Below are 24,885 nucleotides of genomic sequence, written 5' to 3'. Positions count from 1 at the left end.
CTTTAGCAAACTTTTAATAATCCAACATATATACTTATATGTAAATATATAATTTTAACAAAGGTTCGGAAAAAGAATCAGTTAACATGTCGGTTTTTAAGATAAAATACTGCTAAATTAAATACGAGTATTAATGAAGTTAGTCTTTATTTAAAATAATCTTAATTAGTTAATATTATTATTAATATATTTATTAATTGTTTTTATAAAATAAAAATAACCAACATTATCGAAAATATCGAGGTGCAGGGGTCGAACCCGCGACCTCCACCCCGTAACCCTTGAGTTTTTAACCAAATGGGCTATCAAACACTTGCATCAAAACCCAGTTCTTATTATTTATAAACAATAATAGAAATAAACAGATTTAGAACAAAACCCTGGAATAATCAATCGCGTAAATCCGTAATTGTTAATCGAAATAAGGTTAGGGCTTTTGATATATATGTAAATGCGATTCTACTCATGTGTTTTATTATCTCATATGATGATCAGTGATGGGTTAAAGAAGCTCAACAGGGGACGACTGAGGATGATGATGAACGAAGAGAAATAAGTGTTTATAATCAGATTGGTTGGAGGGGTTTAGATGTCGATGGTTAGGGGATCATGGCTGCAAGTTAAATTGAACAATTATAAACGTTTACATACATATTAAGTTAGGGTTAGGGTCGGCTGGTTGATTTACGAATTGCAGATTCGTTTTGATTTGATTAACATATTAATAACGTCGGTTAGGCCGAGAATGCTAAGTATAACATGTAACGTGATTCAATTACCATAAAAACGACGAGGATTGTGGTCCAAGTTAGGCAGATTTCAATCGGGTATGAACAATGGGTCGTGGGTTGGGGGTTTGGATCAGGATACGGGTAAAAAAATCAGATGGGTAAATAATATTATATAAATTGCACATTAGTTCCTGGATATAGAAGGTGGAAACAAAATTGGACCAAAGTTTAGTGTCGAGTTATATTTGCCAAACCTTGGAAGTTATAAAATATATATATTAAATGAATAATTAACAATAATATTATAATAATGAATTACACTCGAAATATATATATATATATATATATATATATATATATATATATATAAACGTGATAAAACTTCCAAATCATCGAAACGGGTCGAGTATTTAATAATATTTATTTGAAAACTAGAGTTGTTACAAAAGGTGTACAAATTACACAAGGCATTATATGGTTTAAAGCAAGCCCCGCGTGCGTGGTATGAACGAATTGACAAATATCTACAAGAACAAAGGTACTTCAGAACTCAAAGTGAACCAATTGTGTATGTGAAGAAAGCCAACAAAGATATTATAATTGTATGTCTATATGTTGATGACATAATTTATACAAGTTCATCAAAGGAATTATTGTTGGAGTTCAAAACCTTGATGCAAAAGGAGTTTGAGATGTATGATCTAGGAGACTTATCATATTTTCTTGGGTTAGAAGTATTAAATAGGGCTGATGGTATTTTTGTATCACAAAGGAAGTATGCCGGGGATCTGCTAAAAAGGTTTGGAATGAAGTAAGTCCTCTTTGACTCCTATGAATTGTGGAGAAAAATTTATAGTTGATGTAGTCGATGAACTAGCTGATGCCCGTGTCTTCAGAAGTCTTGTCGAAGGTTTATTATATCTTTCACATACGAGGCCTGACCTTGCATATTCAGTAAGTTTGATCTCAAGGTACATGCAAAATCCCACAACATGTCATCTAGGTGCAGCAAAACGAATTCTCAGGTATGTAGCTGGGACAATAGATTACGGTTTGTGGTATGAATATGGAAAGGAGATAAAGTTGGAAGGGTACATAGATAGTGATTGGGCAACATCTGTAGAAGATAGAAAGAGTATCTCGGCGAATGTGTTTTCTTTAGGTTCCGGAGCAGTGTCTTGGAGTTCAAAGAAACAACCAATTGTAGCCTTGTCCTCGACCGAAGCCGAATACGTGGCAACAACTGCGGCAGGATGTCAGGCAGCATGGCTGAGGAAATTGCTAAAAGAATTAGGGTATGAACAAGAGGTACCAACCCCTATATTCTGTGATAATCAATCTGCTGTGTTTCTCTCTAAAAATGCTGCATTGCATAACAAAAGCAAATATAGATATAAAGTATCATTACATAAAGAGTTTGGTTGAAACAAAGCAAGTGGAAATCTTGTCATGCTACACAGAAGATCAAGTGGCAGATGTTCTTACAAAGGCTTTGGGAAGTGAGAAATTTTGCTATTAAGTTTGTTGGGTGTTAAGAGACTTTGAATTAAGTGGGGGTGTTGAAATATTAATTCAAAGTTTACACTACGTGAATATCGACCTTCGGCCACACATGTGGTCTGGGCGATTTGCCACACTTCGGCTTAAATGTGTGGCTAAAAGGTCTTTGACCATGTTTGAAAACCTTCCAGAATGTTTTGGCCACACTTATTATTCTTCACGTGACCATTTTATACCTACTCAGGTACTTTTCGCCACACTTTTAAAAAAAGTGTGACAAAAACTAGCCACATTATAAAAACGTGTGGCGAAATGTAACCTACAGTCATAGTTTGTTTCATCTTTGATACATGTGACTAAAAACACATGCATTAGCCACAAACTGTGACATTTAACTAGCCACATTTTTAAATAGTGTGGCCAAATTTTACAAACGGCTACTGTATTGATAAAAGATGTGTCTAAAAGATAAAAGATATAGCCACTTATATTACGTTGTGTGACCTAATGTCACATTTTCTAGCCACATATTAAATAAAGTGGCGAAATATGACGAACAACCATTGTATTTATTAGTTATGTGGCTAAAACGTTTAATATATATGGCCACTTAGACGAGGTTGTGTGACCAAAGAGTAGTTTACTTTTATTTTTCATAAGTTTTTTATTGTCACGGAAACACATATTATGTGTGGCTATAAGTAATAAATGGTCACACTAAAATATTATTAAGTGTGTCCAAATGTAATTCATGGCCACTTATACGAGGTTGAGTGACCAAAGAGTATCTTAGTTTTGCTTTTTATAAGTTTTTTATTGTCACAGATACACTTATTATGTGTGGCTATAAGTTATAAATTGTCACACTTAAAGGATGTTTTAGTGTGTCCAAATGTAATTAATGGCCACTTATACGAGGTTGTATGACCAAAGAGTATCTTAGTTTTACTTTTTATAAGTTTTTTATTGTCACGGATACACTTATTTTGTGTGGCTATAAGTTATAAATTGTCACACTTAAATGATGTTTTAGTGTGTCCAAATGTAATTAATGACCACATATTCGAGGTTGTGTGACCAAAGAATATCTTAGTTTTATATTTTCTAAGTTTTTTATTGTCACGGATACACTTACAATGTGTGGCTATAAGTTATAAATGGTCACAATATAATATTTTTAAGCGTGTCCAATCGTCATAAATGGCCACACGTTGATTTGACGAATGGCGACGTCATCATTGCCTTTACAGTTTCTTGTGCCGCCAAATTCAAATTGTCAAGGAGATGTACAGGCGGTTTCCGATGGTGTTTAAATACCAGTCACAATCACAATCACAATCCACAATCACAATCACAATCCATAATCAGAATCCACTATCACAATCACAATCTACCTTTCTTCCGATTATAATTTCCGATAATGGCTGCAGCTTGGCTCGAACGTGCACCGGGTGCTCAAGCCCCCATCTACGACGACCCCACATTCTTCACGATACGATTCCACTTTTTTTCCGGCGCCTTCCGGAGGAATCAAAGGGTTAGATATATTGACTATGTCAACCCTCAAACCTTCTCGTACCAACAACTTAACCGAATGGTTAGGTGGCTTGGGTACACGACTCTTGATTATTTCAGCACTGAAATGGTAGTGCCGGGGATCGAGGTGGCATACATTGAGTTGGAAGACTTGGAGCACTTAAGGGCGGTGTCCGTTTATGTGGCATTCCATTCTCAGGTGAACCTTGGCCTCCATAGGCTTAGGGACTCCACCTACACCTCCGATGGCATGTACCAGAGGATCATGCCCTCTCATACTCCAGAGGATTCGGATTCGGATTCGGATACGGAATCTGATGGCAGGACTCCGGATGTAGATATGGATATCGATGTAGATTCCGATTTGGAATCGGATGCTAGGAGTTAATTTTATATGTTTGATTTTGGTTTTCTATATATTAATGTAAAATTTAATATTGTAAATGTTATTATATTTTGGTTTTCTATATATTAATGTAAATTTTAATATTGTAAATGTTATTATTAACTGTAGTGAAAAGATCCAATACACTAATCCTTAACGTACATTAACGTAAACGAATCCATTTTTTCACGAATCGATCCATGAAATCACATCCAAACATCTCGGAATAATCAATATATCATTTGTTCTCCGAAAAAAACAGTTAATCGATCAATTTTTCAATTTGTTCACGAAGACCGTTTTTTGAGCGTTTGCCTTTAATAAAATTTTAATTAGGGAATGACTTCTATGTAAATGTTATTATTATATTTTTGTTGCGTTTTTTAAGCGTAGTTGATGTTGATTTTTTATAAATAACTTTAAAATAGATGTTAGTGTGAGTGAATAACAAAATAGAACTGAAATTTAATTTTTGGGAGTTGAGACAGTAATTTGTTGTAGTTCAGTTGATTTGTAGCGTATCTAGTAAGATAAACTAGTTTTTTTATTTTAATTAACTTGAATGTAGGCTATTATTTCATAAATATATTTCAAAGATTTTCTGACAGGTATTAAAAGCGTAAAAAGCGTGTGATATACTAGTTTTTATTATTTTAATTAACTTGAATGTAGGCTATCATTTCATAAATATATTTTCAAGATTTTGGACAGGTAGTATGTATAAATGTAATTAATTTTCAGGATTAATTAGCTACTGTGCGTTTCCAAAGCGTGTGGAAACTATTTTGACAGGTAGTATGCAGTTATACACTCAATAACCAACTATATAACAACAGAGACTTTAATGACTGCAATAAAACTGGTGACTGAAATTTATTACACTTCTATATATGTTATGTGAATTCCAAACTTGGCCAAGCAGAAAATATCTAAGGTTTCCACATATCTTAAACTTCCCAAAGATGTTAGATTTTGATAAAATCCTTTCCAAAACTCAATGCCATCACCAAATCTTAAATCTAAGGTTACTGGTGATGGCATTGAGTTTGGAAAGGATTTTTCAAAACTGAATTTTATTTGTTCAAAGACTTCTTCAAAGTCTGGAGGGTACAACTTTGGTATGCAGGTTAGTGAAAATAAGGGTATAATGGTCTTTTTTTATAAAATGAGTTGATAATGTTTTGCAAGAAACCAGCTGTTGAAAAGTATGTTGAAACATAACCAAATTGAGGTTGTGCAAGAAACAAAACCATCAGACGAGAAATGATTACTGTCACCGAACACCCTAGACAACATGATGCATTTTTGGGCTTTCTTTGTATTAATGTAACTTTGATATAGCACGAGTCAGTTATGAGTGTAATGACTTTATTGATCTTACTATGGTACACTACAAGTCAATTGTGACTTTTATCGATGTAACATGATGTATGTTTGAACTTGACACCAATTGACCAAAATAGCCAGAAGATTAAATGAATTCAACAAACCGGCCTGTACGTATAAGTAGTAATAGTATTAAAAAAAACCAATATTTCTTTAGTTTGGATTAATAAGTACAAAGTAAAGAAGGAAGATATCATGTATCACAACTATATTTAAACATTATTTACATCTAACTAGCCGAACGAACACAACTGTTGGGTCGATAACCCCGACATCGGTGTCAAACTCCATCACGAATAGTTGTAGGCTTTTTCCCGGGCCGCAAGTAATCATCCGGGGACTCATTACGAAGCAGTTGATTTGGTTGTACAAGTGGCAATGTATTACCCTCATGAGGGAAAGTTACCGTACTAAATTCCTCATTGATCTCGTCATACGAATGCCTATAATTCTTGGGTGGAGTCATGAGGACAACATGCTTTTTTCTATCCAGCTGATCTTGAACATAAAACACCTGGCGTGCTTGTGAGGCCAATATGAACGGATCATCCTTGTGGCCAAATTTGTTTAGGTCGACCGACGTGTAACCAAGAATATCATGTTTGACATGTTTACGGTCAACCCATTGGCACATGAAGACCGGAATTCTTTTAGTATGATAATCTAGGACCCATATCTCTTGCAAAACCCCAAAATAAAAGTTTTGTCCATACGTCACCACGTCTTTTTTGATGTTCATGTCATCCGCCTCTACACCAACCCCGCTGTTCTGGTAAACTCTACCATCATGAGATTTTGTACGAAATTCAAACCGTTGATGTTGTACGAGTCGTATTTGTAAACGTTGCGGTGTGCTCCGTGTGCAATCCACTTTACGGTTTCCGATACAGAACCTGGGGAGCCCGCTAGCTCTCTTTCAACCTGAATTTCATTAAGGATTAGATTCTTCACCTACATTGCAGAAACTATAAAAGAATTTTAAAAATTATAGAAGACTTAATAAATTGATCTACCTTGTCGCGTAACCAGTCACCAAACTTTAAAGTATGCTCCTTCTCCAGCAATGCTTGTCGTTTACCAGGCATTTGGTTTTTCAAAGAGGTCTTGTGTTGTCTGCAAGTAAGAGTATAATATATTGCGAATTAATATATATATATATATATATATATATATGTATGTATATATTAATTTTGTGTGCGTTTGCTTAGCGTTCTAGGTTTTTAGCTTTGTTTTTTGCCTTTGAATGTCTCGCGTAACTACCGTACGTTAGGGCATTAGCGTACAGTAACTGCACCCTATATATATATATATATATATATATATATATATATATATATATAATTTAGAGTATATATGTTAGTAATACTTACTCGATATACGGCGCTATTTCAGGCGCATTCTGCAGCACATAGAAATGTGCTCTCTTGAAAAGATCAGGAGAAACTTCAACTGATTTAACGCCTGTGACAGGAATTGTCTCCCCATTATCATAATGCTTATCATGTGAAATACCAACAGTACTCTTGATGTTTTTTTGGTATTCGCTCAGAAACTCGATTGTTTCTTCCGCAATGTTCTCCTCAGCAATGCACCATTCTGGATAAGTTTTGTTTCGCACATGCCCTTTGATAACCTTCATACACCTTTCAAAGGGATACATCCAACAAAACCATGGTGGCCCACATAATTTTATCTCTCTAACAAGGAGCACGGTTAAGTGAACCATGACATCAAAAAATGATGGCGGAAAGTACTTCTCCAGCAGGCACAGTGTAACTATTTGCTCTTCCTGCATCTTATCAAGCTCTTCTACAATGATTTCTTTGCTACAAATTGACTTGAAAAAAAAACAAAGCCTGATTATAGCATTTCTCATTGGTTCTGGCATGATGGACCGTATTGCAAGGGGCAGAAATTGTTACAAAAGCATGTGATAATCATGTGATTTAAGGCCTTGTAGCTTCCTTTCTTTTAAGATTCACCAAACTAGAGAAGTTAGAACAATACCCTAGTGGAGCCTTCAGTTTATACAATGTTTCAAGAAACATGTCTTTTTCTTGCGCTGATAATGTGAAGCATGCTGCAGGCATTTCTGTATTGTTGCCTTTTGCTTTCGGTTGCAACTCCTTTTTAATCCCTAAAAACTCCAAATCCTTTCTAGCTGCCAATCCGTCTTTTGTCCTACAGGGAATGTTCAGCAACGTCCCGACAATACTTTATGCCACATTCTTTTCAACATGCATCAAATCAATACAATGTTGGACAGGTAAATACTTCCAATAGCTGAGACGTTGGTACCATATGTTGAACTTCTTCCAATATTGGTGCGGCGTTGTGTTATCCCTTTTCCTTTTACTCCCACTTAGGGATTCAGATTCCTTTCCCCATTCATTGTTAATGTTTTTGACCTCGTCGTATATCTCTTCCCCTGTCATAGGCTCTTTAGCGGTTCTCATCTCCTCTTTACCGTTGAACGTCTTTGTTTGTTTTCTGAAAGGGTGGTCATGTGATAAATACCTTCTGTGGGCAGCATAACTCTGCTTCTTTGTGTGATAAAGTCGAACACACTGAGTGTCGCCTCGACACACCACACAACCTTTGAATCCACTGTAAGGGCAACCACATAGTGTACCAAGAGCAGGGTAATTATTAATCGTCCATAACACAACTGCACGTAGTGTAAACATTTCTTGTGTATATGCATCATATGTTGGCTTCCCGACCTCAAATAAAGATGCTAGATCGTCAATTAAAGGCTGTAAAAACACATCAATATTGTTTCCTGGCACTCCGGATATTAATAAGGAAAGCATGATGAATTTTCTTTTCATACACATCCAAGGTGGAAGGTTGTAAATGACTGCTAAAACAGGCCAGACACTGTGGTTTCTGTTGCCTCTATGTATGTCGACCCCATCAGTGCAAATCCCTAGACGAAGATTTCTTGGATCTCTTCCGATGGTATCGGAGTACCTGTCATCTATGGCTTTCCATGCCAGTGAATCTGAATGGTGGCGTAAAACACCGGGTTTATTGGTACTCGTGGCGTGCCATGTTAAATTCTCTGTTGTGGTCTTTGATTGAAAGATGCACTTGAATCGTGGAATAATGGGAAAGTACCACAGTACCTTAGCGGGCGTGTTTATGTAAGTTTTGTTAGTCTTCTCATCCACCTTCCACCTTGACTTGTTACAAACTGGACATGCTTCCAAACCCTTGTAATCCTTATAGTAAATAATGCAGTCATTGATACACACATGTATCTTTTCGTATCCTGAGCCCATTGCCTTCATCATCCTTTTGCCCTCATACATATTATTTACCATTTCGTTATCTGCAGGTAGCATCTTTTTCAACAATTTCAGAAGTTCATCAACGAACTTATGAGATACCCCGTGCTTGCTCTTCAAGATGAGTAGTTGTACTAATGCAGAAAACTTGGTGAAGTCAAGACATCCTTTATATAGGGGCTTCTCAGCGTCAACGAGTAGTTGTAGAAACTCTTGATACTTCTTGTCGCCTTTGAAATTGTCTTTTGTAGCATTTACCATTTATACAGTTTCACAGGCATCTGTTGGAATGTTGGTGTCAACAAACCCATTATTATTATCATAATTAGTTGGAATGCTGGTGCCGGCAAACCCAGTATTATTAACATAATTAGTTGGAATGTTGGTGTCGGCTTCTCCAAGTTTTATCCAAGTAGTATAATTCTTATCAATTCCAAACCTGTACAAGTGATGTTCTACCTCGTCTACACTAAGAGATACGTGGTTCACACACTTAACACATGGACATGAAACATAAATTGGTGGTGATGTCTCCTTGCAATTACGAACTACAAAATGTAGAAATGCCTTATCACCATCTCTATATGATTTACTGCACCTGTCGCCTACTGACATCCAAAACTTATCCATCTTCCAAGAATTTTTTTATTATCTGTGTCATCAACGATATATATATATATATATATATATATATATATATATATACTAATTAACGCCAATAAATGTAACTGACTAAAAGCAAAAATATTTGGTACTCACCTGAGATTAATGAAGCTGTTTGGTAGGATTGAGATTGATGAGAGTTCAATAAATACACTAGCAGATCATTTATTAGGGTTTGGTGAGATTGTGAGATTTTATTTGGTCAATACTAATTGATTTGTGAGTCTTCTAGAAGATAACTCAATTAATTGGCGGGTAAAAATGAAAATTTTAAACTTCTAAATTTCGTTATATAAATATTAGAAGAGGTTCTATTACGTTCTCAGGGTGTAGCTCAAACGGTTGAGGCGCTTGTGATTAAACATAGATTGCAAATATCGCGGGTTCGAAACTCAGGAGGGACATATTTTTATTGATTTTTGATAATAACCTCTTTTTAATGAAATATTATAATAACCTCTTTTTAATGAAGTAAATACACTGTGATTTTGGAAACACTCAAACTAAACTACGGAAACACTCAAACTAAACTACTCATTAAGCCTTTAATTGCGTTCAGAAACATAAAAATACATCATAATAGCTGGTCTAAAATCATAACAAAGTTTCTTAGCTTTTAATTACAAAATTAATTAAAAGCCCTAAAAACAACAATAAGCAAATAAAATACAATAACTTCACTTTTTTTTCTGATTCAATCCTTGAAGCTACACTCCTTGCAAGTTGATCCTCTAATGACTTATTTTCCCTTATCAAGATAGGAATTATGTCTGTACATCTTGTGCACATATCAGATCTTGTGGACGAAGCACAATCAGACCATATAAAGAAATCACATTTTTTGCCCTAAAAGTTGAAAAAATATAGGGTTTATGGTCAACAATTGTAACCTGAGATGAATTCCAACTTTATTTGCAATTTCACTAACCTAAGATGCACAATTGTAGAACCTCCGACCTGGATTTTTGGTGGTGCTTGATGTTCTTTGAATGGCTTCAACTCCACAAAAACAATAAACCTGAGATCGATTGCTTCTGTTACTGGATGTGGTGGTCCTCGATGAGTTTTCTTCCATGGTGAAAAAGGAGTTTTTATTGAAAAAAAAACTAGATATATAAGTGTATATATATATAGGAGGGTTTAGAAAGGAGTTGTTGTACACATGCTTTTTATTACCGTTTTAGGATATTTATATATTTCTTTGTACAGTAGCGGGTTGCAAGCATAACAGACTCTTTTGAACAATTATATTACATATTTTAACCAAATTGATTACATGCATTTTTAACAAAGAAAGATGAGAACCATTAATCCATATTTACCATTCATCAAAAGATGCATCACAAAAATTACCCTTAATTACAATATATAAAACATGTTAAGAAAGCATTTTAAGATAATATATATTTATCATTCATCAAAAGATGTCATACAAAAAGTACCATTAATTACAATTAATACATCATAAAAAAACCAAGACCAGCAAAGCTAACACCACCATCACTCCGCCTTGTCCACAGTCTCCGCCCCCATCTCCTTAAAACTCATGTTGGTTGACACCGTAGTTATTAACTACGGTGTCAACCAGGGTCTCACACACTGAGTCGTAGCATTCAGACTGTTGTTGCTGATAATCAGCAACCATTGCTCGAAACTCAATGTCGTCTTCCCACAACATGAGGTTATAACAGGATTGGAAGGTGTTTGTTTTTTCGGCGGCGAGTGTAGCCCTAATTGCTTCGACTTTCTTCAACAGAGAGTCGTCTTTGTCTTTCTGAAAATCCATCGTTTTTTTCACGATGGCCTTCACGGTTTTCTCTGAAGAATTCATTTTTATTATCTTTCTGAAACTGTTAGTGTGATTGAATAACCAAACTTAATGTAGTTAAGTTTGATTTGTAGTAAGATATAGTAAGATCTAGTAAGATATAACTTAACTTTAATGTAGGCTATCATTACCATAATATTTTTCTTGGCATTTTTGACAGGTGACGTATAATTGTGATCAGTTAATCTGACAGGTGATATAAATGCAAGTAATCTCTAGATTAAACAAAAACACATGAGACAAATTGTTGCGTTTCCCAAGCGCGCGACACCCTTTTGTTTTTTTATTACAGTTACTGTTCGTCTGTGAGCATTTTGTTTATATATACCTACATAATTTTAAATTATTATTTTTAGTTAATAATGGATTGCTCGTCATCATCATCATCATCATCATCATCATCCAGATCCTACAAGGCTGCCCTAAGAAGGCGAATTGAGGCTCAAATCGAGGTAGATAAAGCTTGTCGGGAAACTCTTACTGAAGAATTTGTAAAGACTAGCAACAGCTTGGATGCCAGGGATTTCATTACAAAAGTTCTTACTCGGATGCCCGCTAGTTGTATCCGAGATCTTGCTGTTTTGTTTATGGTTGATGTAGGACAGAGAGAGCTCGAAGAGTTAAAACTTTTGGGCAAGGCAATTCTTGAACTGAATTTCTCAATAGAATTGAAGTTGAAGTTTCTTATGTCACTCAGAGATTAGTATGTGATGGTGTTTCATGGTGTGTTTTTATGTGTGTCACTCAGAGATTAGTAGTAATAAAATTTGTATGTTTGTGATGGTGTGTTTGTATGTGTGTTTTGGTAATAATAAAATTTGTTGGTTATGTGTTAAAACATTGATTCAACATTTAACTATTATCTTAAAGTGGTAATGTACATAGCATAACATAACAAGTATCATAAAGTACATAGCAGTCAGTTTTGAAATCATTCAAATTTGTTGTTGCCTTTTGTTAAGTTCAGCAATCAACTCTTCTCCGGTTAAACGAGTGTCGTCATTTTCATGGAATAGCAGTGCTTTCTTGATAAGAGTATTTCTGTGTTGATTTGTATCCGAGAGGAGGATTTTGCACAAATACTTTAACCCTTTTAGCTTTCTTTGTTGTTCAGGGCCTTTCGTTTGGAGATTACACCACCATGGTCTCTTCCCATTATATTTCTCCATGTGTCTCATAGCAAAAATACCACAATCTATTCCATTACTTTTTGTTCTCCATCTCATCTTCAATCTATTGATTGTTGCTACTTGGATTTGCTGAGTAATGGGGTGTTTGATTATTTTAAGATACATGCAAAAGACGTTTCTCTACACAAAATAGAAAGCAATTTAAGTATTTTGACAATTTTTATAACAGGTATATATGTTTTTTGGGTTAAAGGTATATATGTTTACCAGTATATCAGGAGTCTTTTCGTATCTTTCTTAAAAATTCTCTCTAATTGCTTTTGATTTGTCTTCTAAGCTTTTAAACTTTGCATCAGCTGGTATTTCTTGGTTTGCACTGTTGTCAAGTAAGTCTATCACTCATGTTTGAAGATTGAAGGCAACCACAACGAAATGATCGTGTTGTAGAATTGGCACGAGCACTATAGCAACCTCCTTGAGTGATAGAATTCCAGTCCTTGCCATTTCTATTTCGATGTTGTCTGAAAACACATCCAGTCTTTCTTTGTCTGTGAAACCCTTTGACTCAGAACAATGGTCACTTGTCTGTATAATAATTAAAATGCAGATGATTAAAGCGTTTATTCAGCGTTTTCTAATAGTACAAACAAAATAGATTAATTTGTACCAGCAAATTGCTTGAAGCAAAGAATATGAACGGTGATGCTGCAGATTTTTTCTTTTCTTCATGGTTCATTAATTCACTGAATGCATCCATTGCATTGGCTCCGATATAAATTCTATGAGAGAAGCTTTCAAAGACCACCTTGAAGTTTTCTGTGTGAGTGGACTTGTAGACCTCCTCCCAAATGTCTCCAAGACAAAAAAAATATATACTCTGAAAGTATTTCTTCATCTTCTGTGACACTAGCGGATGTGTCAACCTCTCTCAGAAGATATGGAGAGTTCAGGCTATCACTTGTTGACAATCCGGTGTCAACTGTTAAACATAAAACAACTCACATTAAATTTGACTGAAAATAATTGTAACTATAAGTAAATACCTTATTTCCCCTTTTGGTTTTTATTTATAATTACATACCCACTTTTGCCCACCTAACCACTGTATTAACAACTTTATCAATATCTGCGCACGAGACATTGTTTTCTTGACCTGCATCACCTGCATCATTTTTTATGACAGCCAAAGATGTAATATGTTCAACTGTGATTATAATTAAGCTGGTATATAATTAAGCTGGTACATATATGATATACCTTTCTGAGCAGCCACTAGACCACCAACACCAACATCTGAATCAACTGCACAACACAGATGTAATAAGTTTAAAAGAACATCATAAGTGTTTTAAGAGCGTTTTAATTATACTAATAATTAATTTAACCTAAATACCTTTTAGAGCAGCCACTGGACCACCAACACCAACATCTGAATCTTGTGTTTTAGGGACCACATTGTTAGTGAATCTGTTTTCCCATTCACAACATCTAGCAAAGATATTCTCATTTGATGGATGTCTATCCTTTCCTTGACAGACCAACTCGTTGATCTCGGAGCAAATTTTATCAAATTTCTTCAACTTGTTATCCATTGCTTTATTCCAAGACTGTAAAAAGAAAATATAGTTTGGGTTAATTCAAAAACATTTTCAATTTATCCCAGCCAGTTGTAATAGAGTTAAATAATAGTCAACAAGCACGATAGGCATTTGCAAACTTAAAGGTGAATAATCGCTTACATAATCACCAAATCTTGTTCATCTGTTTGATCGGCATTATCTGTTTCAGATGCACTTTGACCATCTGTTTTTTAATTACATATAATGTTGTATTACATAAAATGCATGTAGAGATAAGAGATATGAGAGTTTTTTACAAGAAAATAACAAGTTTAATACCATGTTCTTGTTTCTCCTCAGCTGCAGTGTTTTCTTCAACTCCAGGCTTACCGGCAGCACTAACCGTCACAGCAGCAGTAGCAGCAGCAGCCGCAGCAGCAGTCTCATCAAGTCTCTTCCCGGCAGCACTAACTGTCAAAGAAGCAGTATCAGCATCAGCAGTCTCATCAAGTCCCTTCCCGGTAGCACTAACGGTCACAGCAGCAGGAGCAGCAGCAGCCGCATCAATCCCTTTCCCGTCAACACTAAACGTCACAGCAGCAGCAACAGCAACCTCAGTAGCATCTTCTTCTAAGGGAGGACCATAATTCTCCAAGTATTTTTCCATCTTATTAAGATTAGTTGTTGTTATGTAGTTGACTACAGGCGTTGTGACGGGAGTCCCAAATGGACCATATTTTTTCTGGTATTCATGCGTGTAAAGCATCACAAGGAAGGTGATCAGACCGTTGTATTGAACGTTAATACCTCTCCATTCTTCCTTTTTCGTTTACAAGTTTTCAATAACATAGCTGCACCAGTCCATATTTGGAATATCGGAGGTTTTATCAATTGCGGCGATGAATCGTTGATTGACTGTTGTTGATTTTGTCACAAATCCTATACATGTGTTGACCAACACAAGGAAACTAATCTTAAACAGTTCACCAAATCCTTGATCCGCGGCCAGTTTGTCTTTCACATGCTTTATACTTATTCTTGCATTTTTCGGGAATTGAGATTTGAACAAATCTGTAGTAACATCTTCCCCCAATCTTGGTCTATTCTTGCCTAAAACAGGAATCTTACCCATTGGTATCCCCAACACTTCATGTACTTTTTGTGGTGTTATCTTAATAACACCGCTCCCAATGTTCAATTCATTTAAACGGTTATTATAGTTCATGAGCAACCAATATCCCAAAGTTGTTGGAGTTTGGGTTACTTGAAGTCTTAACATTGACCCGAAACCCATTTCTTCTACACAAGTTTTTTGGGCAATGGTCATTGCCTTCACTGCATCAACAATATGAATACGTGCACACCTATTCATCAATTTTTTGTCTACAAATTCAACAAAAGGTTGTCCCCTCTCGGCTGGCTTCTTTTCTTTAACGGCTCTCTTTTGTGGACGCTGAAAGTCCAGGCCAGAGGTGCTGGGTTCCACCTGTTTCCGCTTTGACAACAACCTGTCGATTTTTGTGTCAAGGTCTGAATCAGAGTCTGCTTCCACATCATGTTTTGTTTTCCCCACCGGAGCAACTTTTTTAGTCTTCCTTTTATCAGTCTTGGTTTTTTTCAACAACTGTATCACATACATACAATAAAACACGGGGGTAGGGGATAACAACACGAATCACAAGGAAACAGAAAACTCTTATAAAACATCACAGTGATAAATTCTCATACCAAAGCCATAACACGCTAATCATATGCATATAACATGCTCTAATATTATACATAGATTTAAAAAAACAAGGATATGTATTACAACAACAACAACACGCTTATCAAACGTATTATTACATAAGAAGATTCAAACAAATGCTTACATTTTAAGATTAAGTAAACCTAAAATGCTAAAAAAAAATCATAAAGTAACACATGTTCCATCTTCATTCTGAGACCTATCGTGCTTCTGCTTCGTCCTTGGTTCTGTTCCAGAAGTAGATGAGTTAGGGTTCTTCATTTTGGTTCCGTTCCAGAAGTAGATGAGTTAGGGTTCTGAGACCTATCGTGCTTGTACTTGTGCTTGTGCTTCACTGTAGAAACGAATCGTCGACGGTTCCAGAAGTAGATGAGTTACGTGGGTAGTTATTTGACACTTTTAAGAAGGCGCGTGCTTTTAAATTTTAATCGTACGGTAGTTATTTGACCCTTATAAAGAAGGCGTGTGCAAAATATATATATATATATATAATATTAGTGGGTGGTGGTGGGTTCAGGTGGTCATGATGGTGGTGGACGGTAGCGGAGGTGCGGTGGTTCGTGGTGGCGGATGTGTGGTGGTGGGTGGTGGTGGTGGGCAGTGGTTGGTGGTGGCGGAGGTCGGTGGTGGTGGTGGTGGGTGGTGGTGGTGGGCAGTGGTTGGTGGTGGCGGAGGTCGGTGGTGGTGGTGGTGGTTGTGGTGGTGGTGGGTGGTGGTGGGTGGTGGTGGTGGTGGTGGGTAGTGGGTGGTGGTGGTGGATGGGTATAAATAAATGTATATATATTTATATATAATATTAGTGGGTGGTGGTGGTGTGGTGGGTGGTTGTGGAGTGTGGTTAGTGGTTGGTGCTGGGGGTCGTTGTGGCGAATGTGGGCGGTGGTGTGTAGTATGATTGCGGATATGTAATACATGAGACAATGACGGTGCTATCCCGTATGATGACCATGATGATTGGCCCAATTATGACGAGAGGATGCTAATATAACTACCTGGGTTGGTGGTGGTTATCATATTGATGTTGCTAACCTATATATACGGTTTGCTTACACCAACCCATACGATGGCGAATGTAGCTCGTACGACGAGCATGACGTCTATGATGATGATCACACATATATATGATGAGGGCCAATTATATGTACCTATATGACAATACGCCACACAGGCGCGCGCACGCACGCACACACACACACATATGTTGATGATAATGGTGACACCAATGTTTAATGACATGTAACCCGTATGATCGACGACGACCATGATAACGTATGCGATGGTCATACTAGTGGTAGCATGTACGACTAATGATGTCGTTTGATGACGACGACAATTCATAAGATGGTGCCGACAGTGATCGCTACTATTGGGCGTTTTGTTTATGATAACCCATACGATGTTGACTACATCTCGTACATGGCAATCGGATGATGATGATGATGATGCTGATGATGATGATGATAGAGATGTGTGACGATGATGACGACACTGATAGCGAGATATATGTTTGAGCCCTTATGATCAACGCCGACTACGATAGCCTATACAATGACCACGTTGATTATCCGCACGTCTGATGAAGATGCCGTTTCCTGGTGATGGTGATCAATGATTATGATGATGATAACCACTATAATACATGATAACGATGATAACTTTATGATGTTGATCATCATCATAACACATATGGTGATGATGATAACCTAGAAGATGATAATGATACAAAACTACATATTTGAAATGATAACACTAGAATGTTATGAGCCTCTCTATTACGAAGTTGTAAATCTTATCCAGAAAATCTTACTAACGGTTAAGATATTACTTCAATAAAATGGATAAAATTTTAAATTTATTTAAAAAATACGATTTATTAAACGAACTCCTCTTTTAACGAAATTTAATACCGGAATGTTAGTAAAAAAAACTAAAAGTAAATGCTTTTATACTATTTTTAAAAAGTTATAAAACAAAAAACCAAAATATATAAATAATTAAATGTGTAGAAATAAATAAAACCAAAATTCAAAACCCTTTTAACTTCAAAACCCTAAATCGACTTCTACTTCGCTTTACTGTAATTCGAAGACATCGCTTATCGAGTTAAGAACATAAAAATTTAACGTCTCAATAATGGAGTTAAGTTCCTGGTAGATATCGACAGCGATTCCATGAGTAGGATGGTATGTTAATATTGTTATCTGGTTAATTTTTTTTATGAAACATTTTACAGTTTTGCAACAAATACATTCAAAGAGCATTTTTTGTGTTACTTATAGCTCATTCCTAAAGCTGTTCAACCAATGTTTGCTGACATGAAATCGATTACCGGCTGTTGTTTGATTTACGATCAATGTGGTAGAACGTTTTATGTTGTTATAATCAAAGTACTTGATGACTTTTATTTTGGAACCGGTTGGACTGAATTAATCAGAGAATGTTGTATAGAAGCTGGAACATATGTTGTTTTTGAGATTAAACCAAGATCTATGTTGAATATGTTTACTTTCAAAAGAAACATAAATGATCAATCCGGTACTATGATATGTATTCCAGTCAGAAACCGACACGTCCATTACTTGGTAAGTTTTAATTTCTGTTTTTAATGATTGTTTCCAAATTCAAATGTCCTTTAATTAACATGTTTAATAGGATTTCCCTGAGTGGTACGTGACTCAAGAATTTGGTGACAATTACATGACTTCCCTTTTCGAGCTTATTGCTCCAGATAGATATATGTTTAAAGTTTCATGTCTTAGGGATGGAATAGGTTGTAGGCTAGAGGATGGATGGAATGAGGTTTTTAAACAAACCAACGTGAAAGGTGGCTCGTTTGTTGTGTTTGAAATCATATCAGATAAGACATTTCATATTAATGTCTTTCATGAAGATGGCATAGAATTTATCCTTCCTGGTCCAAATCAGCTGTTTCTCAACTATCAATCAAGCAATCAAGGTAGTTCCTCCCAAAACCCAATTCATCTTGATGAGCAAAATGATGACTCTAAAATCGTCTTCCACATGAACGTCACCAAGAAATTGGTAAATTGAATTTTTAAATTTCTTTTTTATTTACAAGTATATTTGAAATTTGCTTTTCACAACGTATTCCGCGTCACATTGCCACCAAGATTGATGCCTATGATGGAATGCCAATCACTTTGGTCAATCCCGAAGGTCGTAAAAAGAAAATGAGACTTGGTGAACTGTCGGACCTGAACTTCAGATATCAGTTACCAAAATGGAAAAATTTCAAGGTGGAAAATGAAATACAGATTGGTGATAAGTGCAGATTTGAATATGACTTCAATGAAGCAACTTTGTTAGTTTCAAAAGTTGATTAGTGATTTGGTGATGTTTGGAACATTTTGGAAATATTTGGTGATGTGTTTAGTGATTTTTGGAACATTTTTGATTTGGTCACTTTGTGTAATATTTGTATGGTTGTATTGTTACACTTTTTAGTTTATTGTGTTGAATGTTGGTTGGTTAATTAGCTTTTAAATGCTTTAATTTTATAGTTTCTTGTATCATCTATTTTTTTATTCACTCTTATTTTTGTTTCATGGAATGTATTGTAATGGTGCCTTTTGTATGAAAACTTTTAATGAATGGTAATTATGGTTAAATCTAAAAATAAAACAAAAAACACTTTGTTAAAAAACACTATTACACTTGTCACGTGCTAATGTACATAAACATATATAAATATCCTAATACGCAATACACGCTTATCCAACCATCTTCTGGCAAAGTGCCTATTTTCAGCCACAGGTTCTCTGCCTTAAAAACTATGCCAATAATTAATTAAAAGGGAGGCAAAACTCAAAAAACTCCAAAATATTGGCTCCAAATATTCAAAAACTCCAAATTACATTTAACACTCCAAAAATCAAGTTACACTCCAAATTATTAAAAATTTTCCACTCCACAAATCAGCCAAATTATTAAAAAAACAATCGAAGATGAAGCTTATAGATGAAAGAATCGAAGAAGAACGCTACTCCGATGAGGAAGCCAACTACGACGACGACGCTCAATCAGACAACACTGAAGGCTACTCCAGCGAGGAAGCCAACGATGACGACGGTCAACCAGACGATGGTTATCGAACCCCTCAACAGTTTGGAGGCTATTGAACCCCTCAACAGTTTTGCTACTACGAAAAAACCTACAAGGGGGTTGAAGAGGTTACCTAAGCTGCGTACCTAATATGCAAACTCTGGTGGTGTCAAACTGGCAGTGGAGTTTGATAATCTGGGTAGGTTCACTGGCCAAAACAGATCAAAGTTTGCAAGTTTTTTAGGGGATGTTGTAAGGTAAATAGTTGGCTTAAGACATTTAAGTTGGAGGGAGGTCACAAAGGAGCTTAGAGATAAACTGTAGGAACAAATAACGGTTATTCTTTATTTCTATTTGTGCATTTTATATTTTGAGATGTAATTTACCTTTACTATATTATATTATGCAGAAATATTTGGAGATTGAGGCTTGTCGCAGGCCTTCAGTGATGAATCGGCTCAGACACCTTCTTCAGGATTTCAGAAGAAAAATGTATGCCAAATACATTATGCCGAACATCGGTAAACCTCTGAAGCTGAAGGCGATACCCAAGGGACACAGGACGATGATCAGGCAAGAAGACTGGGATCACTTCGTTGAGTACACAGAATCAGATAAGTTTCAGGTATAAATCCTCTACTCTGCAAACGTAGATTGATCGACTATATATGGTTTATGTTTTCTGTTTAAATATAATGAAATGATTATAATGTGTGGTTGAAGAAAAAATCGGCTTCATCAAAGGGAGCTCGAGCAAAGAATGTTTTGATCATCACATGGGACGAGGGGGTTATACCTACCTTCGAGAGAAACTGGTAATCACTGTCAGCTGCTTTCTCTCTAGTTCAATGATTTGTTGGTTATGTGTCTAACGCATGACCATCAGCTGCTTTCTCTTGAATATTTTACAAGGTCAAAAAGAAGGAAATTGGACAGGATGAGATCCCCGGCCGTGTATTAATGTGGACGAAAGGAAGGGAGGACAAAGATGGTGCATACAAGAATGCTGTTGTTGAAGGCGTGGAAACCAAATTAGTATGTTTTAGTATTAAACTTTTTAAATCATGTTAAAGTCAATTCATTGCCTTATATTGGTGTCAAAAAAACTTGAGTCTGTATAACTTGTCTCAACATTTTATGTAGATACATAAGCGTGTTACAAGTGTATTAGAACATTTGTTTTCTTGCAGGTTGAGCATGAGGAGCAGATCGCCTCCGGAGCCCTGGCACTTCAACCGTGCACAGATGCCGTCACCTTAGTGCTTGGCAAAGATAAAGGTGGGTTTTTAAAAGGGATTGGGTACGGATTGACAACAGGTAAATATTGGGGTGTGAGTCAGGTAAAAGGCTCGTTTAAGCAACGGATTGCCCAACTTGAGCATGAGGCGGTGCAGAGAGATGTAGTGGTGAACATGTTGACGTCTCTGCTTGAATCCACGAATGCTATGCTAGCAAGCCGTGAGAAGGAACGGTTAGCATTTGAGGCCAGGTTCAGACATCTCGAAGGATTGTTGCCGGAAATGTCGACAAGTCAAGTAAGTGACGTATGCTACATATTAATTAATGCATTCGACATACAATATTGGCACTGTTTTTGTCACAATTTGTAGGTAAATCCTGTTCCCAACCAGGTTGGTTCTAACCAAAGTACTAGTGTTGTGACGCAAAATAAAATACCAGGACCAGTAAGTATCTGACAGATTCTTTGTTTTTTACAACTTTTCATGTGATTTTTCATTTTCCATAACCTAATAAATTGATTTGTAGGTCAGTTCTGTGGGAAACATCTTAACCTTAGGTGAGGCTGTGCAACAAGAATCCGCTTCTCAGGTAACCATTTGACAGTTTGATTGATTTGTTTTAATAATTAACTTTCCATGTGAGTGTGCTGATTTTGCGTAAGTTAATTGTAGCCCAAGTCTGCGGATAAAATAGTTGTCGAAACGCTACCCGCTCCCCATATCGCAACATCAGTAAGTATTTGACAATTTCAGTACTTTTTATAATTCGTTTCCAATGTGAGTGTGCTCATTTTCTATTACCGAATTGCAGGACAAGTCTGTGGAAAAAGTGTTGACCAAACGGTACCCGCTGCCCATATCGCGACATCAATAAGTATTTGACAATTTCAGTACTTTTTATAATTTGTTTCCAATGTGAGTGCTCATTTTCTATTTACCGAATTGCAGGCCAAGTATGTGGAAAACAGTGTTGACCAAACGGTAGTCGATCCCCATAGCGCGACATCAGTAAGTATTTGGCAGTTTCAGTTTTTATATTTTATAACCTAATAAGTCCAAACAATTCCAATTTTTGTTATATTACCAATGAAGCCTGTAGAGAACAATGTTGACCAACAATCAATACAACTACACCACACTCCGGATAGTAACGGCTCGAAAAAACCATCAGTAAGTATCTGGCAACTTCAGTTTTTCCTTTAATTGTTGATTGATTCATTGAATGGTTTTTAGGTAAAACGGAGAAGCCGTAAAAGAAAAGTTGATGTATCTACGGATGAAGCTTCCCAACCTGTTGAAATAAAGGTATGTGCTGCACGAAACATTGTTAATTTCCCACCAACATGGGTATATACTTATATATTGACTTCAACTATGCCATCTTAATTTCACATGCTGGTTTATAGGTGTATGAGTGTCGTTTGTGTGTGCATGACAAGCGTAACAAGGTGGCAAATGGCAAAGTTTATTGGTCACCGGTTCCACAAAAGTTGCATGGAAAAGCAATCCCGGAGGGTTGCTATAAAGTTAGTATTGATGGAGCCATAAAGGAACAAGCAATTATTCCATATGAGGCAGGTGAAATTACGACTGTTGGCAACGCAATTGGTACTTTCATTGCTTGGCAAGAACACCTAATCGTATGTGACGAGGAGGTTTGTTCCCTTTTAACTTAACCAAACAAATATCTATGTCCTTTTTGATTTAGTTTAAAAAATGAACACTTGTGTTCGTTTATGTTCGTTTGTTTATAATCTAAACTAACGTAATTGAACAAAGATAAACGAACTTCCCGCCGAAAGGTTCACGAACAGTTAAACGAACGTTCGGTATGTATGTATGCATACTATTTTGTTCTATTCGATTACAAAATACGACATTAATTATACATATTTGTTTTTCATATTATGTTGTTCCAGCTACCACCACTACCGTCCTCAAAAGAACCAGACAGAGCTGGCAAGAAGGCAAAGGCAAAGTACACAACGATAGACCGGGTGACCAAACAGAAGACAAGGAGCAGTGCCAAGAAAACCGACGCCTAAGCTAGTATATAGGTAGTCGTTATTTCTGTATTTTGTAAGATATTTTGCATATACATTTGCAGTGAATATTATTGTTAATATAATAATTTTGTTTTGTTGCTTATAGCTGTTTTATATTACTGCACAAAAAATAAAAATAATTATATATTGCCTAATTACACACAATTTGGCCACATAGAACACATTAAATAGGTATGGCCAAAAGTAAGACAATAGCCACACCTGAAATTACAAAAATTAAAGTCTATAAATGACCATTAGCCACAACATAAACATTTTTGTGAGACGAAAAGTTTGACAATAGCCACACTTTATATTACAAAATCATTATGTGTGACAAACGGTAAAGACAATGGCCACACCACAAACTACAAAAGAGTGTTTGAGTGGCAACTTCACAGTTTTAGCCACATTAACAACAACCTCCAATGTCTATATGATATTATTAGCCACACAGTATCTAACTATGTGTGACGAAAAGTTTGACAATAGCCAAACTTTAAATTACGAAAAGCATTATGTGTGACAAACGGTAAGACAATGGCCACACCACAAATTACAAAAGAGTGTTTGAGTGGCAACTTCACAGTTTTAGCCACATTGACAACAACCTCCAATGGCTAAAAATGATATTAGTAGCCACACAGTACCTCACTATGTGTGACGAAAAGTTTGACAATAGCCACACTTTAAATTACTAAAAGCATTATGTGTGACAAACGGTAAGACAATGGCCACACCACAAACTACAAAAGAGTTTTTGACTAGCAAGTTCACCTTTTTAGCCACATTGAGAACACCCTCCAGTGTCTATATGATATTTTTAGCCACACAGTACCTCACTATGTGTGACGAATGGTTTGACAATAGCCACACTTTAAATTAGGAAAAGCATTATGTGTGACAAACGGTAAGAAAATGGCCACACCACAAACTACAAAAGAGTTTTTGACTAGCAAGTTCACATTTTTAGCCACATTTACAATAATCTCCAGTGTCTATAAGATATGATTAGCCACTTAGAATTTCAATACGAGTGACGAAAAGTTTTACAATAGCCACACTTTATATTAGGAAAAACATTTTGTGTGACAAACGGTAAGACAATGGCCACACAATAATCTACAAAGGAGATTTTGAGTGGCAAGTAAACATATTTAGCCACTTTGTATGTAATATCTTGTGTCTATATCATACAATTAGCCACGCTATTATTAAATTTAAGTGGCCATTTCTTTGCTATATTCACACTGTATAGATCACAATGTAAGCTTAACACAAACCTATTGGCCACATTAATATAAAATTTATGTGGCTGAAACATAAATTCATGTGGCTATATAGATGAAATGGTCACTCATTGGACATTGATATGTGGCCATTTTCTACCATTTAGCCACACTTATAGGAGAGGATTCTTGATGGCCAACAACTAATGTATGTACCCTTTAGCCACACTTATTACCACATAAGACCACTAAAAACTGTGTGTGGCCATATCATACCCACGGTGTCGCGACCTTTGGCCACATATGACCTGAACCAAATGTGTGTGGCTAAAGGCCTACGGCCACACTTTTTTCGTGTGTCTGAAGGTCAATATTCACGTAGTGTTATGTCTTTATTATTATTGTTATTTAGGGATTATCTTGTTTAGTTTTTTAAATTAGTTTTATATTTATCTTGTTTAGAAGTTTGATAGGGTTAAGTTTTATTTCCTTGTTTGAGTCGGTTTGGGTTTCCTCACCTATATAGGAGATTTATGTTTAATGAAAAATATTG

At 36.0% G+C, this 24,885-nt stretch overlaps 1 long non-coding RNA gene and 1 pseudogene across 1 annotated transcript; both read left to right on the top strand.

Annotated features, from left to right (window-relative positions):
• The first annotated feature begins 1,562 nt into the window (after positions 1-1,562).
• LOC143599327 (secreted RxLR effector protein 161 pseudogene) lies at positions 1,563-2,156 on the top strand (annotated as a pseudogene).
• Positions 2,157-10,260: 8,104 nt separating this feature from the next.
• On the top strand, positions 10,261-23,412 carry LOC143599325 (uncharacterized). The gene is made up of 2 exons (XR_013147279.1): positions 10,261-10,359; positions 22,978-23,412. It is a non-coding gene; the product is annotated as an uncharacterized LOC143599325 (long non-coding RNA).
• Positions 23,413-24,885: the final 1,473 nt, after the last annotated feature.

Source organism: Bidens hawaiensis, unplaced genomic scaffold (assembly GCF_021521415.1).
Source record: "Bidens hawaiensis isolate Kalapana, Puna unplaced genomic scaffold, B.hawaiensis_p1.1 tig00051977_1, whole genome shotgun sequence".
NCBI lineage: Eukaryota > Viridiplantae > Streptophyta > Magnoliopsida > Asterales > Asteraceae > Bidens > Bidens hawaiensis.
The sequence above is the reverse complement of the archived record's forward strand: the minus strand, read 5'-3'. Positions and strand labels throughout refer to the sequence as shown.